A 13,436-nucleotide genomic window follows, 5' to 3' on the forward strand; every position below is an offset into this window, starting at 1 on the left:
CCTGACGAGAGGTGAACCTGACGAGAGGTGAACCTGACGAGAGGTGAACCTGACGAGAGGTGAACCTGACGAGAGGTGAACCTGACGAGAGGTGAACCTGACGAGAGGTGAACCTGACGAGAGGTGAACCTGACGAGAGGTGAACCTGACGAGAGGTGAACCTGACGAGAGGTGAACCTGACGAGAGGTGAACCTGACGAGAGGTGAACCTGACGAGAGGTGAACCTGACGAGAGGCGAACCTGACGAGAGGCGAACCTGACGAGAGGCGAACCTGACGAGAGGCGAACCTGACGAGAGGTGAACCTGACGAGAGGTGAACCTGACGAGAGGTGAACCTGACGAGAGGTGAACCTGACGAGAGGTGAACCTGACGAGAGGCGAACCTGACGAGAGGCGAACCTGACGAGAGGCGAACCTGACGAGAGGCGAACCTGACGAGAGGTGAACCTGACGAGAGGTGAACCTGACGAGAGGTGAACCTGACGAGAGGTGAACCTGACGAGAGGTGAACCTGACGAGAGGTGAACCTGACGAGAGGTGAACCTGACGAGAGGTGAACCTGACGAGAGGTGAACCTGACGAGAGGTGAACCTGACGAGAGGTGAACCTGACGAGAGGTGAACCTGACGAGAGGTGAACCTGACGAGAGGTGAACCTGACGAGAGCTGAACCTGACGAGAGGTGAACCTGACGAGAGGTGAACCTGACGAGAGGTGAACCTGACGAGAGGTGAACCTGACGAGAGGTGAACCTGACGAGAGGTGAACCTGACGAGAGGTGAACCTGACGAGAGGTGAACCTGACGAGAGGTGAACCTGACGAGAGGTGAACCTGACGAGAGGTGAACCTGACGAGAGGTGAACCTGACGAGAGGTGAACCTGACGAGAGGTGAACCTGACGAGAGGTGAACCTGACGAGAGGTGAACCTGACGAGAGGTGAACCTGACGAGAGGTGAACCTGACGAGAGGTGAACCTGACGAGAGGTGAACCTGACGAGAGGCGAACCTGACGAGAGGCGAACCTGACGAGAGGTGAACCTGACGAGAGGTGAACCTGACGAGAGGTGAACCTGACGAGAGGTGAACCTGACGAGAGGTGAACCTGACGAGAGGTGAACCTGACGAGAGGTGAACCTGACGAGAGGCGAACCTGACGAGAGGCGAACCTGACGAGAGGCGAACCTGACGAGAGGTGAACCTGACGAGAGGTGAACCTGACGAGAGGTGAACCTGACGAGAGGTGAACCTGACGAGAGGTGAACCTGACGAGAGGTGAACCTGACGAGAGGTGAACCTGACGAGAGGTGAACCTGACGAGAGGTGAACCTGACGAGAGGTGAACCTGACGAGAGGTGAACCTGACGAGAGGTGAACCTGACGAGAGGTGAACCTGACGAGAGGTGAACCCGAGAGGTGAACCTGACGAGAGGTGAACCTGACGAGAGCGAGAGGTGAACCTGACGAGAGGTGAACCTGACGAGAGGTGAACCTGACGAGAGGTGAACCTGACGAGAGGTGAACCTGACGAGAGGTGAACCTGACGAGAGGTGAACCTGACGAGAGGTGAACCTGACGAGAGGTGAACCTGACGAGAGGTGAACCTGACGAGAGGTGAACCTGACGAGAGGTGAACCTGACGAGAGGTGAACCTGACGAGAGGTGAACCTGACGAGAGGTGAACCTGACGAGAGGTGAACCTGACGAGAGTGTGAACCTGACGAGAGGTGAACCTGACGAGAGGTGAACCTGACGAGAGGTGAACCTGACGAGAGGTGAACCTGACGAGAGGTGAACCTGACGAGAGGTGAACCTGACGAGAGGTGAACCTGACGAGAGGTGAACCTGACGAGAGGTGAACCTGACGAGAGGTGAACCTGACGAGAGGTGAACCTGACGAGAGGTGAACCTGACGAGAGGTGAACCTGACGAGAGGTGAACCTGACGAGAGGTGAACCTGACGAGAGGTGAACCTGACGAGAGGTGAACCTGACGAGGTGAGCTGAACCTGACGAGAGGTGAACCTGACGAGAGGTGAACTTGACGAGAGGTGAACCTGACGAGAGGTGAACCTGACGAGATGTGAACCTGACGAGAGGTGAACCTGACGAGAGGTGAACCTGACGAGAGGTGAACCTGACGAGAGGTGAACCTGACGAGAGGTGAACCTGACGAGAGGTGAACTTGACGAGAGGTGAACCTGACGAGAGGTGAACCTGACGAGAGCTGAACCTGACGAGAGGCGAACTTGACGAGAGGCGAACCTGACGAGATGCGAACCTGACGAGAGGTGAACCTGACGAGAGGTGAACCTGACGAGATGTGAACCTGACGAGAGGTGAACCTGACGAGAGGTGAACCTGACGAGAGGTGAACTTAGAGGTTTTCAAAAGCCACCTAAAAGACTCTCATGAGAAAGAAGATTCTCTGGTCTGACCAAAATGGAATTCTTTGGCCTGAATGCCAAGCGTCACTTCTGGAGGAAACCTGGCACCATCCCTACGGTGAAGCATGGTGGTGGCAGCATCATGTTGTGGGGTTGTTTTTCAGCGCCTCTGCAAAAGTCTTTGAATGTTTTTGAGTGGCCCAGCTAGAGTCCGGACTTGAACCCAATCAAACATCTCTGGAGAGACCTACAAATAGCTGTGCAGCAATGCTCCCCATCCAACCTGACATAGCTTGAGGGGATCTGCAGAGAAGAATGGGAGAAAATCCCCAAATACAGGTGTGCCAAGCTTACCCAAGAAGACTTGTGGCTGTAATCGCTGCCGAAGGTGCTTGAACAAAGTACTAAGTAAAGGGTCTTAATATTTATGTAAATGTGATATTTAATTCTAAAAACCTGTTTTTGCTTTGTCATTATGGGGTATTGTGTGTAGATTCATGAGGAAAAAAAACTATTTAATCCATTTTAGATTAAGGCTGTAATGTAACAAAAATGTAGAAAAAGTCAAGTGGTCTGAATACTTTCCGACTGCTCTGTATATGTGACTGATAAACAAACATGAACAAGGAAAGACAGAGTATATATGCTTTCAGAGTAAGCACAGGCAGGAAGGGGAGTGGGTAATACTGTTAATCAGGATGTAATGTCACATCTTGTGACAGCTTTGTCTTAAACAAGAGCTTCAAGCCACATGGGAGTGTGACCATCCATGACAATGCAGCACTCAATGGGAAACATCACCTTGGAAAGCAAATTAATATGATGCTTTGCCCATACTGATGTAATATTTGTCACACTGACCATTTCATTGACCTATGACTTAAAATTGTCATTGGGCTTAATTTCATTATTATTATGTGTGATTATAAGTTGAGGTATATAGCATATCTAAGTTGAGGTGTATATCATATCTAAGTTGAGGTGTATATCATATCGAAGTTGAGGTGTATATCATATCTAAGTTGAGGTGTATATCATATCTAAGTTGAGGTGTATATCATATCTAAGTTGAGGTGTATACCATATCTAAGTTGAGGTGTATACCATATCTAAGTTGAGGTGTATACCATATCTAAGTTGAGGTGTATATCATACTGTATATAAGTTGAGGTGTATATCATATCTAAGTTGAGGTGTATACCATATCTAAGTTGAGGTGTATATCATACTGTATATAAGTTGAGGTGTATATCATATCTAAGTTGAGGTGTATACCATATCTAAGTTGAGGTGTATATCATATCTAAGTTGAGGTGTATACCATATCTAAGTTCAGGTGTATATCATACTGTATATAAGTTGAGGTGTATATCATATCTAAGTTGAGGTGTATACCATATCTAAGTTGAGGTGTATACCATATCTAAGTTGAGGTGTATACCATATCTAAGTTGAGGTGTATATCATGTCTAAGTTGAGGTGTATACCATATCTAAGTTGAGGTGTATACAATATCGAAGTTGAGGAGTATACCATATCTAAGTTGAGGTGTATACCATATCTAAGTTGAGGTGTATATCATACTGTATATAAGTTGAGGTGTATATCATATCTAAGTTGAGGTGTATACCATATCTAAGTTGAGGTGCATATCATACTGTACATAAGTTGAGGTGTATACCATATCTAAGTTGAGGTGTATACCATATCTAAGTTGAGGTGTATACCATATCTAAGTTGAGGTGTATATCATACTGTATATAAGTTGAGGTGTATACCATATCTAAGTTGAGGTGTATACCATATCTAAGTTGAGGTGTATACCATATCTAAGTTGAGGTGTATACCATATCGAAGTTGAGGTGTATATCATACTGTATATAAGTTGAGGTGTATACCATATCTAAGTTGAGGTGTATACCATATATAAGATGAGGTGTATATCATATCTGTCCAAACAAAGGTTGTTTCTCATAATTTTCTCACAATAGATTGTTGCTTCATTTCTTTCTCACTGTCTTGAATATGCATATCATGTCCACAACTTGTTATATGGAGTGCATGCTTTCATCACAGTTAAAATGGGGAATAACTAACTAGGCTTACTGGTCATAACTACATGTAAATGCATGGCACGTAAGTCATTGTTCATTCTCTTTGTGCCTGCCAAAGCCACCTGCATAGTGATGTTGCTGATGTAAATACAGCATATATTTATATTCTATTTACAAGCTGTCATATGATTTATTCATTTAAAACTTTTTATGTCAGATTTTGAGTAGCAGCCTGAATCAAGCCTGTGGAACCAGTTCTGGGATTCAACATGTGAACAGACAGTAGTAATACATGGATAGATTAGGATCAGGCAGTGGTTGCTAGGATACATGCATTGGAAACAAGGAGTGATACAGTATGTTCAGCACAGTAACTGTCAAAATGTATCCACTGCATGTATGTACATGCGCTGTGCACAACTGACGTTGACCAACAACTTGATTTGAAAGCAGCACTGAACACCAATAACACATCTAACGAACATGTAGGACGCACGTAACAATACAATTAAAATACATACATTACTTCTTACCCTTCAATAGGCAGACAGTGACTGCAATGTAGAGGAGAGCGTTCCATGGACCCATCATTGCGTTCAATAGAAGTGTCTGGCATAGACCCGCTGAAATCCGGATGTATTTTAATTCATACAAATATCAAACATCAATGATCATCCTCCATAGTCTTCCTCACTGAAGTGTGAAGGCTGGAAGAGATGTGAGCAGAGGAGGCGGCAGCAGTGGGACTGGGACCTAGATAAAGCCGCAGCCGCCGCCCCTCCTACTAAATATGTTTGACAACAGAGGGGTCTGTCTGGTCTCTCGATATGATTGCGGTGCAGTGACAGACTTGCTGTTGGCTTTCGCAAAAGTGCAATAAAGTAAACCATTGTCACTATACCGGAGACATTTTGCTACCTGACTAGTTATACAATTTACGCGCGCAGCAATGTTGACGATAGCTACGGTGGCCAAACTTTACGCACAGCACTTTTGCTCGTCAAATGATGCCTACGTGTTACTTCAAATGGGGAAATGTTAAAGTAAATGTCCAGGCTATTAAAACATGACATCTGAAGTGTTTCTAAATGTTTTCTGATTTCTTTCAGTAACGCAGTTGATTGGATTTTTCTCTGACACCATATGCTGATGTGGAGGATAATCAGTGCCACTTTGAAAATGAAATGCTAAATTGGAATGTGAAAATGATAAAACAGAATTATATTTTCATATTAGTTGGCATTATTTCTGCCACAATAAACTTAATTAAAAATTAAAACTGAAAATGGTTCATTGAAAAATGGAAAATGTAAAGTGAAATGTTAAATGAAAATGGTAAATGATAAACAGAAAATGGTAAGCAGGTGTGCAAAGTGAAATGGAAAGTGCCTGTCTTCATTTACCAACTGCCTAATTTAGGATTTTTTAAATGTGTTTAATGTATGCAAAATTCTTCCTGGAGGCATGAACCAGGACAGCAACACAACACCACCATGCACCACCATACATCCTAGACATGTCGGGCTCTCTGCGCATTGATTTTAGACTAGTGTAATGACAGGGTTGGAACCTGCTGTTCTGTACACCAGAACAACACCTTAGCCTGCTAACCCAACAATATGAATGCAACATGCAACAATTTCAACAATGTTACTGAGTTACAGTTCATATAAGGAAACTAACATGAATTCATTAGGCTTCTATGGATTTCACATGACTGGGCAGGGGCACAGCTATGGGTAGGCCTGGAAGGGCATAGGCCCACCCACTTGGGAGCCAAGCCCACCCACTGGGGAGCCAGGCCCAGTTTTTCCCCACAAAAGGGCTTTATTACAAACATAAATACTCCTCAGTTTCATCAGCTGTCCGGGTGTATGGTCTCAGATGATCCCATAGGTGAAGAAGCCGGATGTGGAGGTCCTGGGCATACATGGTCTGTGGTTGTGAGGTCGGTTGGACGTACTGCCAAATTCTCTAAATCAACAATGATTTATGATAGAGAATTGAACATTCAATTCACTGGCAAAAGCTCTGGTGGACATTTCTGCAGTCAGCATGCCAATTGCATGCTCCCTCAAAACTTGAGACATCTGTGGCATTGTGTTGTGTGACAATACAACACATTTCAGAGTGGCCTTTTATTGTACCCAGCACAAGGTGCACCTGTGCAATGATCATCCTGTTTAGTCAACTTCTTGATATGCCACACCTGTAGGGTGGATGGATTATCTTGGCAAAGAAGAAATGCTTGCTAACAGGGATGTAAACAAATTTGACATTTTACATTGTGCGTATGGATAATGTCTGGAATCTTTTAATTCTGCTCATTGTCGTGTCTTTGGTGATGCCGGAATAAGGGCTATGACATGCTATTCTATAAAATCAATTCTCTGTAATTAATATTACCTGATTAAGCTATGATGAGTAACTTTGCCTGATACCTGAAGAGTTGCATTCGCTACAGGCTTTGGCTTAGCAGGATAATCTGCCGAAAATGTTGCAACCCCTATTACTAGCCCGCGGTCATCCCCTCTTCAAAGGGGGAGACACTCTAGACCCAAATTGCTACAGACCTATATCTATCCTACCCTGCCTTTCTAAGGTCTTCGAAAGCCAAGTCAACAAACAGATCACCGACCATTTCGAATCCCACCGTACCTTCTCCGCTATGCAATCTGGTTTCTGAGCTGGTCATGGGTGCATCTCAGCCACGCTCAAGGTCCTAAACGATATCATAACCGCCATCGAGAAGAGACAATACTGTGCAGCTGTATTCATCGACCTGGCCAAGGATTTCGACTCTGTCAATCACCACATTCTTATTGGCAGACTCAATAGTCTTGGTTTCTCAAATGATTGCCTCACCTGGTTCACCAACTACTTCTCTGATAGAGTTCAGTGTGTCAAATCGGAGGGCCTGTTGTCCGGACCTCTTGCAGTCTCAATGGGGGTGCCACAGGGTTCAATTCTCGGGCACACTCTCTTCTCTGTATACAGCAATGATGTCGTGATTCTCTGATCCACCTCTACGCAGATGACACCATTCTGTATACTTCTGGCCCTTCTTTGGACACTGTGTTAACTAACCTCCGGACGAGCTTCAATGCCATACAACTCTCCTTCCGTGGCCTCCAATTGCTCTTAAATACAAGTCAAATTAAATGCATGCTCTTCAACCGATCACTGCCCGCACCTGTCCGCCCGTCCAGCATCACTACTCTGGATGGTTCTGACTTAGAATATGTGGACAACTACAAATATCTAGGTGACTGGCTAGACTGTAAACTGTCCTTCCAGACTCACATTAAGCATCTCCAATCCAAAAGTAAATCTAGAATCGGCTTCCTATTTTGCAACAAAGCATCCTTCACTCATGCTGCCAAACATACCCTAGTACATATCACCATCCTACCGAGCCTCGACTTCGGCGATGTCATCTATAAAATAGCCTCCAACACTCTACTCAACAAATTGGATGCAGTCTATCACAGTGCCATCCGTTTTGTCACCAAAGCCCCATATATCACCCACCACTGAGACCTGTACTCTCTTGTTGGCTGGCCATCGCTTCATACTCGTCGCCAAACCCACTGGCTACAGGTTATCTACATGTCTCTGCTAGGTGAAGCCCCGTCTTATCTCAGCTCACTGATCACCATAGCAGCACCCACCCGTAGCATGCGCTCCAGCAGGTATATCTCACGGGTCACCCCCAAAGCCAATTCCTCCTTTGACCGCCTTTCCTTCCAATTCTCTGCTGCCAATGACTGGATTGACCTGCAAAAATAACTGAAGCTGGAGACCCATACATCCCTCACTAGCTTTAAGCACCAGCTGTCAGAGCAGCTCACAGATCACTGCACCTGTACATAGCCCATCTGTAAACAGCCCATCCAACTACCTCATCCCCATACTGTATTTATTTATTTATTTATCTTGCTCCTTTGCACCCCAGTGTCTCTACTTGCACGTTCATCTTTTGCACATCTACCATTCCAGTGTCTAATTGCTATATTGTAATTACTTCGCCACCATGGTCTATTTTTTGCTTTACCTCCCTTATCTTACCTCATTTGCACACACTGTATATAAACTTTTTTTTGCTGCTGTATTATTGACTGTATGTTTGTTTATTCCATGTGTAACTCTGTGTCGTTGTATGTGTCGAACTGCTGTGCTTTATCTTGGCCAGGTTGCAGTTGTAAATGAGAACTTGTTCTCAACTAGCCTACCTGGTTAAATAAAAGTAAAATAATGTTTTGATGTTCAGAACACCCTTGTTCAAACCCTGGCAGTCATTTGTGCTGTGGCTCAGATGGATCTCTGTAAGGAGGTCAAAGGATGGTGAATTGTAACTGAGGTGGTTCAGCGATCACACATGCATGATGAATAGGTCTAAACTTGCCTAAGATCTGAAGAGTTGCATTGGCCCCCTGAGTCAATGCCTAGGCTTCAGCTTAGCAGGTCAACTATTTTCTGGTGCGCAGAAGATCTGGGTTTCTAACCTGTTGGTTTCTCCAGTCTAACATTACGTGACAGAGAGGCTGACATGGCTAGGATGTACTACTACTACATGTGGGTGTGGTGTTGCTCTCCTGGTTCACGCCTCCAGGAATCAATTTACATATGTTTTTGAAAATTTAAATGGAAAATGAAAAACAGGAAATACTACATTGGGTAGTTAGGAAATAAAAACAGACACTTTCAATTTCACTTTGCATGTAAGATTTTCTGTTTACCATTTTGCGTTTTCCATTCATGATTTACCATTTTCATTTAGAATTTCTGTTAACCCTTTCCAATTAACTATTTTCAATATAATTTTAACCTTGTTATTTAATTATGGCATCATGCAAAATAATATTAAAATATAAACACCTTTATCATATTCACATTCCTACTTAGCATTTAAGTATTTCATTGTCGAACTGGCATTTATCATCCTCCATATGCTGATACCGTCTTGAAAGTTCTGCTGCTAGTGGCCTTATGACATATCTGCTCTTATGGCCAATCTGCTCTTATGACATACAGTATCTGCTCTTATGACATATCTGCTCTTATGGCCAATCTGCTCTTATGAAATACAGTATCTGCTCTTATGACATATCTGCTCTTATGGCCAATCTGCTCTTATGACATACAGTATCTGCTCTTATGACATATCTGCTCTTATGGCCAATCTGCTCTTATGACATACAGTATCTGCTCTTATGACATATCTGCTCTTATGGCCAATCTGCTCTGATGACATTTAAAAATATATATATTTGACCTTTATTTAACTAGGCAAGTCAGTTCAGAACAATTTCCTATTTTTAAAGACAGCCTAGGAACAGTGGGTTAACTGCCTGTTCAGGGGCAGAACAACAATTTTTTTTACTTTTCCAGCTTGAGGATTTGTTCTTGCAACCTTCCGGTTACTAGTCCAACACTCTACCCACTAGGCTACCACTAGGCTATCAGCTCTGATGACATATCAGCTGGACAGAACTGCATTCGTTTCTTCTATTTCCATTCACAAACAACACCCCAACATAAAATGTATAAATGTATGCTAAAAAGGGAACACAGATACGGATATTCTATTTTAAAGATGAGGTGACATCTAGTGATCGTCCAAGAGAATTACAGTTAGTTCTGTTTCCAGAATGTATTGAGCGGGCCTATTTGTGTTCATTATTGAAGTGTATTTGCATGTGTATTTGCAGAATACCAACCACTAATGTTCTCTTTCTTCCCCTTTGAATGTGGCTACAAGGATGGACAGAGAGAAAAAAAACATCAAAAGCTTTCTTGAGATGAAAATCAAGGTCTGTCTATAATACGGTGTGAGGGAACGTCCTGAGGAGTTCATCAAACCTATAACCGATTGCTCAGTTTGGCCCGGGTGGCCAGCTCTTGGAAGAGTCTTGGTGGTTCCAAACTTCTTCCATTTAAGAATGCTGGAGGCCATTGTGTTCTTGTGGACCTTCAGTGGTGCAGAAATGTTTTGGTACCCTTCCCCAGATCTGTGCCTCGACTCAATCCTGTCGTCTCGCCGCTCTACGGACAATTCCTTCAACCTCATGGCTTGGTTTTTGCTCTGACATGCACTGTCAACTGTTTGACCTTATATAGACAGGTGTGTGCCTTTCCAAATCATATCCAATCAATTGAATTTACCACAGATGGACTCCAATCAAGTTGTAGAAACATCTCAAGGATGATCAATGGAAACAGGATGCACCTGAGCTCAATTTCGAGTCTCATACCAAAATATCTGAATTCTTATGTAAATAAGGTATTTCTGTTTTTTTATTTTTAATGGATGTGAAAAAATTATAAAAAGCTGTTTTTGCTTTGTCATTGTGGGGTATTGTGTGTAGATTGATGAGGGGAAAAAATAATTGAATCAATTTTACAATGAGGCTGTAATGTAACAACATGTGAAAAAAAGTCAAGGGGTCTGAATACTTTCTGAAGGCACTGTTTGTCTATTCTCTCCTAAGCATGGATTTGTTCTGGTTGGTCAGTCCAAATTGTTAAAGGGGCAATCAGCAGTTGAAAAAAATATGGATGGAGAAATGTAACCACCTATAGACAGAGCTATGGATGAAAGGACTGACCATCTATGATATCAAAATTATAGTTTTAACCAAGTTGAGGCTACAGTGTTTGTTTACATTTTCATTGTTGGGTTTTGATGGGGTGTAACAGTTGAACTAAGCGCATGAGGCATTTATAAGTTCTGTTTTTCAAGAATCAATGGGTACATAAAATGAATGTATTTATCCAAACATTGATGTAGGACCTGCTGACTGCCCCTTTAAGGATTGTTGTAAAGAGCTGGTTGTGGCAGCTTACAAGTTGTGGAAAATGTTCAACAGGACGTATTTGGACAGGGCTTTTCTACAGTGTTGTCCTTACTACAACACCAGGAATGTGTTTTGGTGTATCACTGATGTCCTTACTACAACACCAGGAATGTGTTTTGGTGTATCACTGACCGGTCCTTCTGTCCCTCCCTGACACCTCTGGCTCACATTAGATGAATACCTTCGTATTATGTATTGTTTTATTGAGGATGTAGGTTGCTGTTGTGTTTCGTTGTGATGTAATTGCTTTAAGCCTGTTTGGACCTCAGGAAGAGTAGCGGCTGCCTCTGGCTCTAAATCCCAAAACTATGTCACTACACAGCACCAGTGGCACAAGACACTGTTCTGGCCCCCAGTAGTTTCTACAATACATACAAATAGATGTGTTGCAGTGTAAAGGATGTACACATGTTTTGTTATTAAACAACAGTTCAATAAAACTGAACATTTAGTATTTGTCATGTTTTTGACATTTGTAATTGTTTTTACATGGTGCCAAAGTCAAAGGACAGCATTTCCACCACAATTCAAGAATGAATCACCACAAGAACTAAATTGTTAAGCATTTGAACTATGTGGAAATGGAACCGTAATACCATTTAATAGACAGACCTGTAGAGAACTTCTCCTAAACAATAATGTATGTTGCTTCCCTTTTGTTTTTCATACTGCAGACTTCACAGCCAAGACAGAAATGATACTGCATCATATTGAGGTTGTTGTACCGTATCTAAGAACAGTACTGTATTTTCATTCATCTTGACACCATTGAACTATTGAAACCTGCTGACACAGTGCATCTATTCTACAGTGCATCTATGCCACAGTGCATCTATTCTACAGTGCATCTATTCTACAGTGTATCTATTCTACAGTGCGTCTATTCTACAGTGCATCTATTCTACAGTGTATCTATTCTACAGTGCATCTATTCTACAGTGCATCTATTCTACAGTGCATCTATTCTACAGTGTTTCTATTCTACAGTGCATCTCTGCCACAGTGCATCTATTCTAGTGCATCTATTCTACAGTGTATCTATTCTACAGTGCATCTATTCTACAGTGCATCTATTCTAGTGTATCTATTCTACAGTGCATCTATTCTACAGTGTATCTATTCTACAGTGCGTCTATTCTACAGTGCATCTATTCTACAGTGTATCTATTCTACAGTGCATCTATTCTACAGTGCATCTATTCTACAGTGCATCTATTCTACAGTGTTTCTATTCTACAGTGCATCTCTGCCACAGTGCATCTATTCTACAGTGCATCTATGCCACAGTGCATCTATTCTACAGTGTATCTATTCTACAGTGCATCTATTCTACAGTGCATCTATTCTACAGTGCATCTATTCTACAGTGTTTCTATTCTACAGTGCATCCCTGCCACAGTGCATCTATTCTAGTGCATCTATTCTACAGTGTATCTATTCTACAGTGCATCTATTCTACAGTGCATCTATGCCACAGTGCATCGATTCTACAGTGCATCTATTCTACAGTGCATCTATTCTACAGTGCATCTATTCTACAGTGCATCTATGCCACAGTGCATCTATTCTACAGTGCATCTATTCTACCGTGCATCTATTCTACAGTGCATCTATTCAAGAGTGCATCTATTCTACAGTGCATCTATGCCACAGTGCATCTATTCTACAGTGCATCTATTCTACAGTGCATCTATTCTACAGTGCATCTATTCTACAGCGCATCTATTCTACAGTGCATCTATTCTACAGTGCATCTATTCTACAGTGCATCTATTCTACACTGCACAGATCAGCTGGAGAAGTCGAGCTGTTGGCCGTGAGGCTAAATCATCAGCTGACATTTAATTAATCTAACGAGAGTTAGGCTGTCGGCAAAACATCACAATATGTACAACAGAACTGTGATATTCAGTGTGATCCCAAAACATCTCCTTCACCAAATCTAGTGCCTAGGGCTCTGTTCCAGTTCGTTGGGAAATTATGCTCCCCTCACGTCCAATATTAAACTGCTGCATGCTTGAAGCAAACAGATGTAAAACTCATCATACCGGCTGTACTTCTGCCTGCTTGAACGGCGAATAGCTCCGATACACTTCAAAACATGAAATTACTCCGGGAATCGATAGAACGTCGCTCAAA

The 13,436-nt window shown here is 42.9% G+C and overlaps 1 pseudogene; it reads right to left on the bottom strand.

Moving 5' to 3' along the window:
- Positions 1-5,105, bottom strand: part of LOC139384792 (neuronal acetylcholine receptor subunit alpha-7-like) — a 46,557-nt pseudogene extending 41,452 nt beyond the window's left edge.
- Positions 5,106-13,436: the final 8,331 nt, after the last annotated feature.

This window comes from Oncorhynchus clarkii, chromosome 26 (assembly GCF_045791955.1).
Source record: "Oncorhynchus clarkii lewisi isolate Uvic-CL-2024 chromosome 26, UVic_Ocla_1.0, whole genome shotgun sequence".
Classification (NCBI taxonomy): Eukaryota; Metazoa; Chordata; class Actinopteri; order Salmoniformes; family Salmonidae; genus Oncorhynchus; species Oncorhynchus clarkii.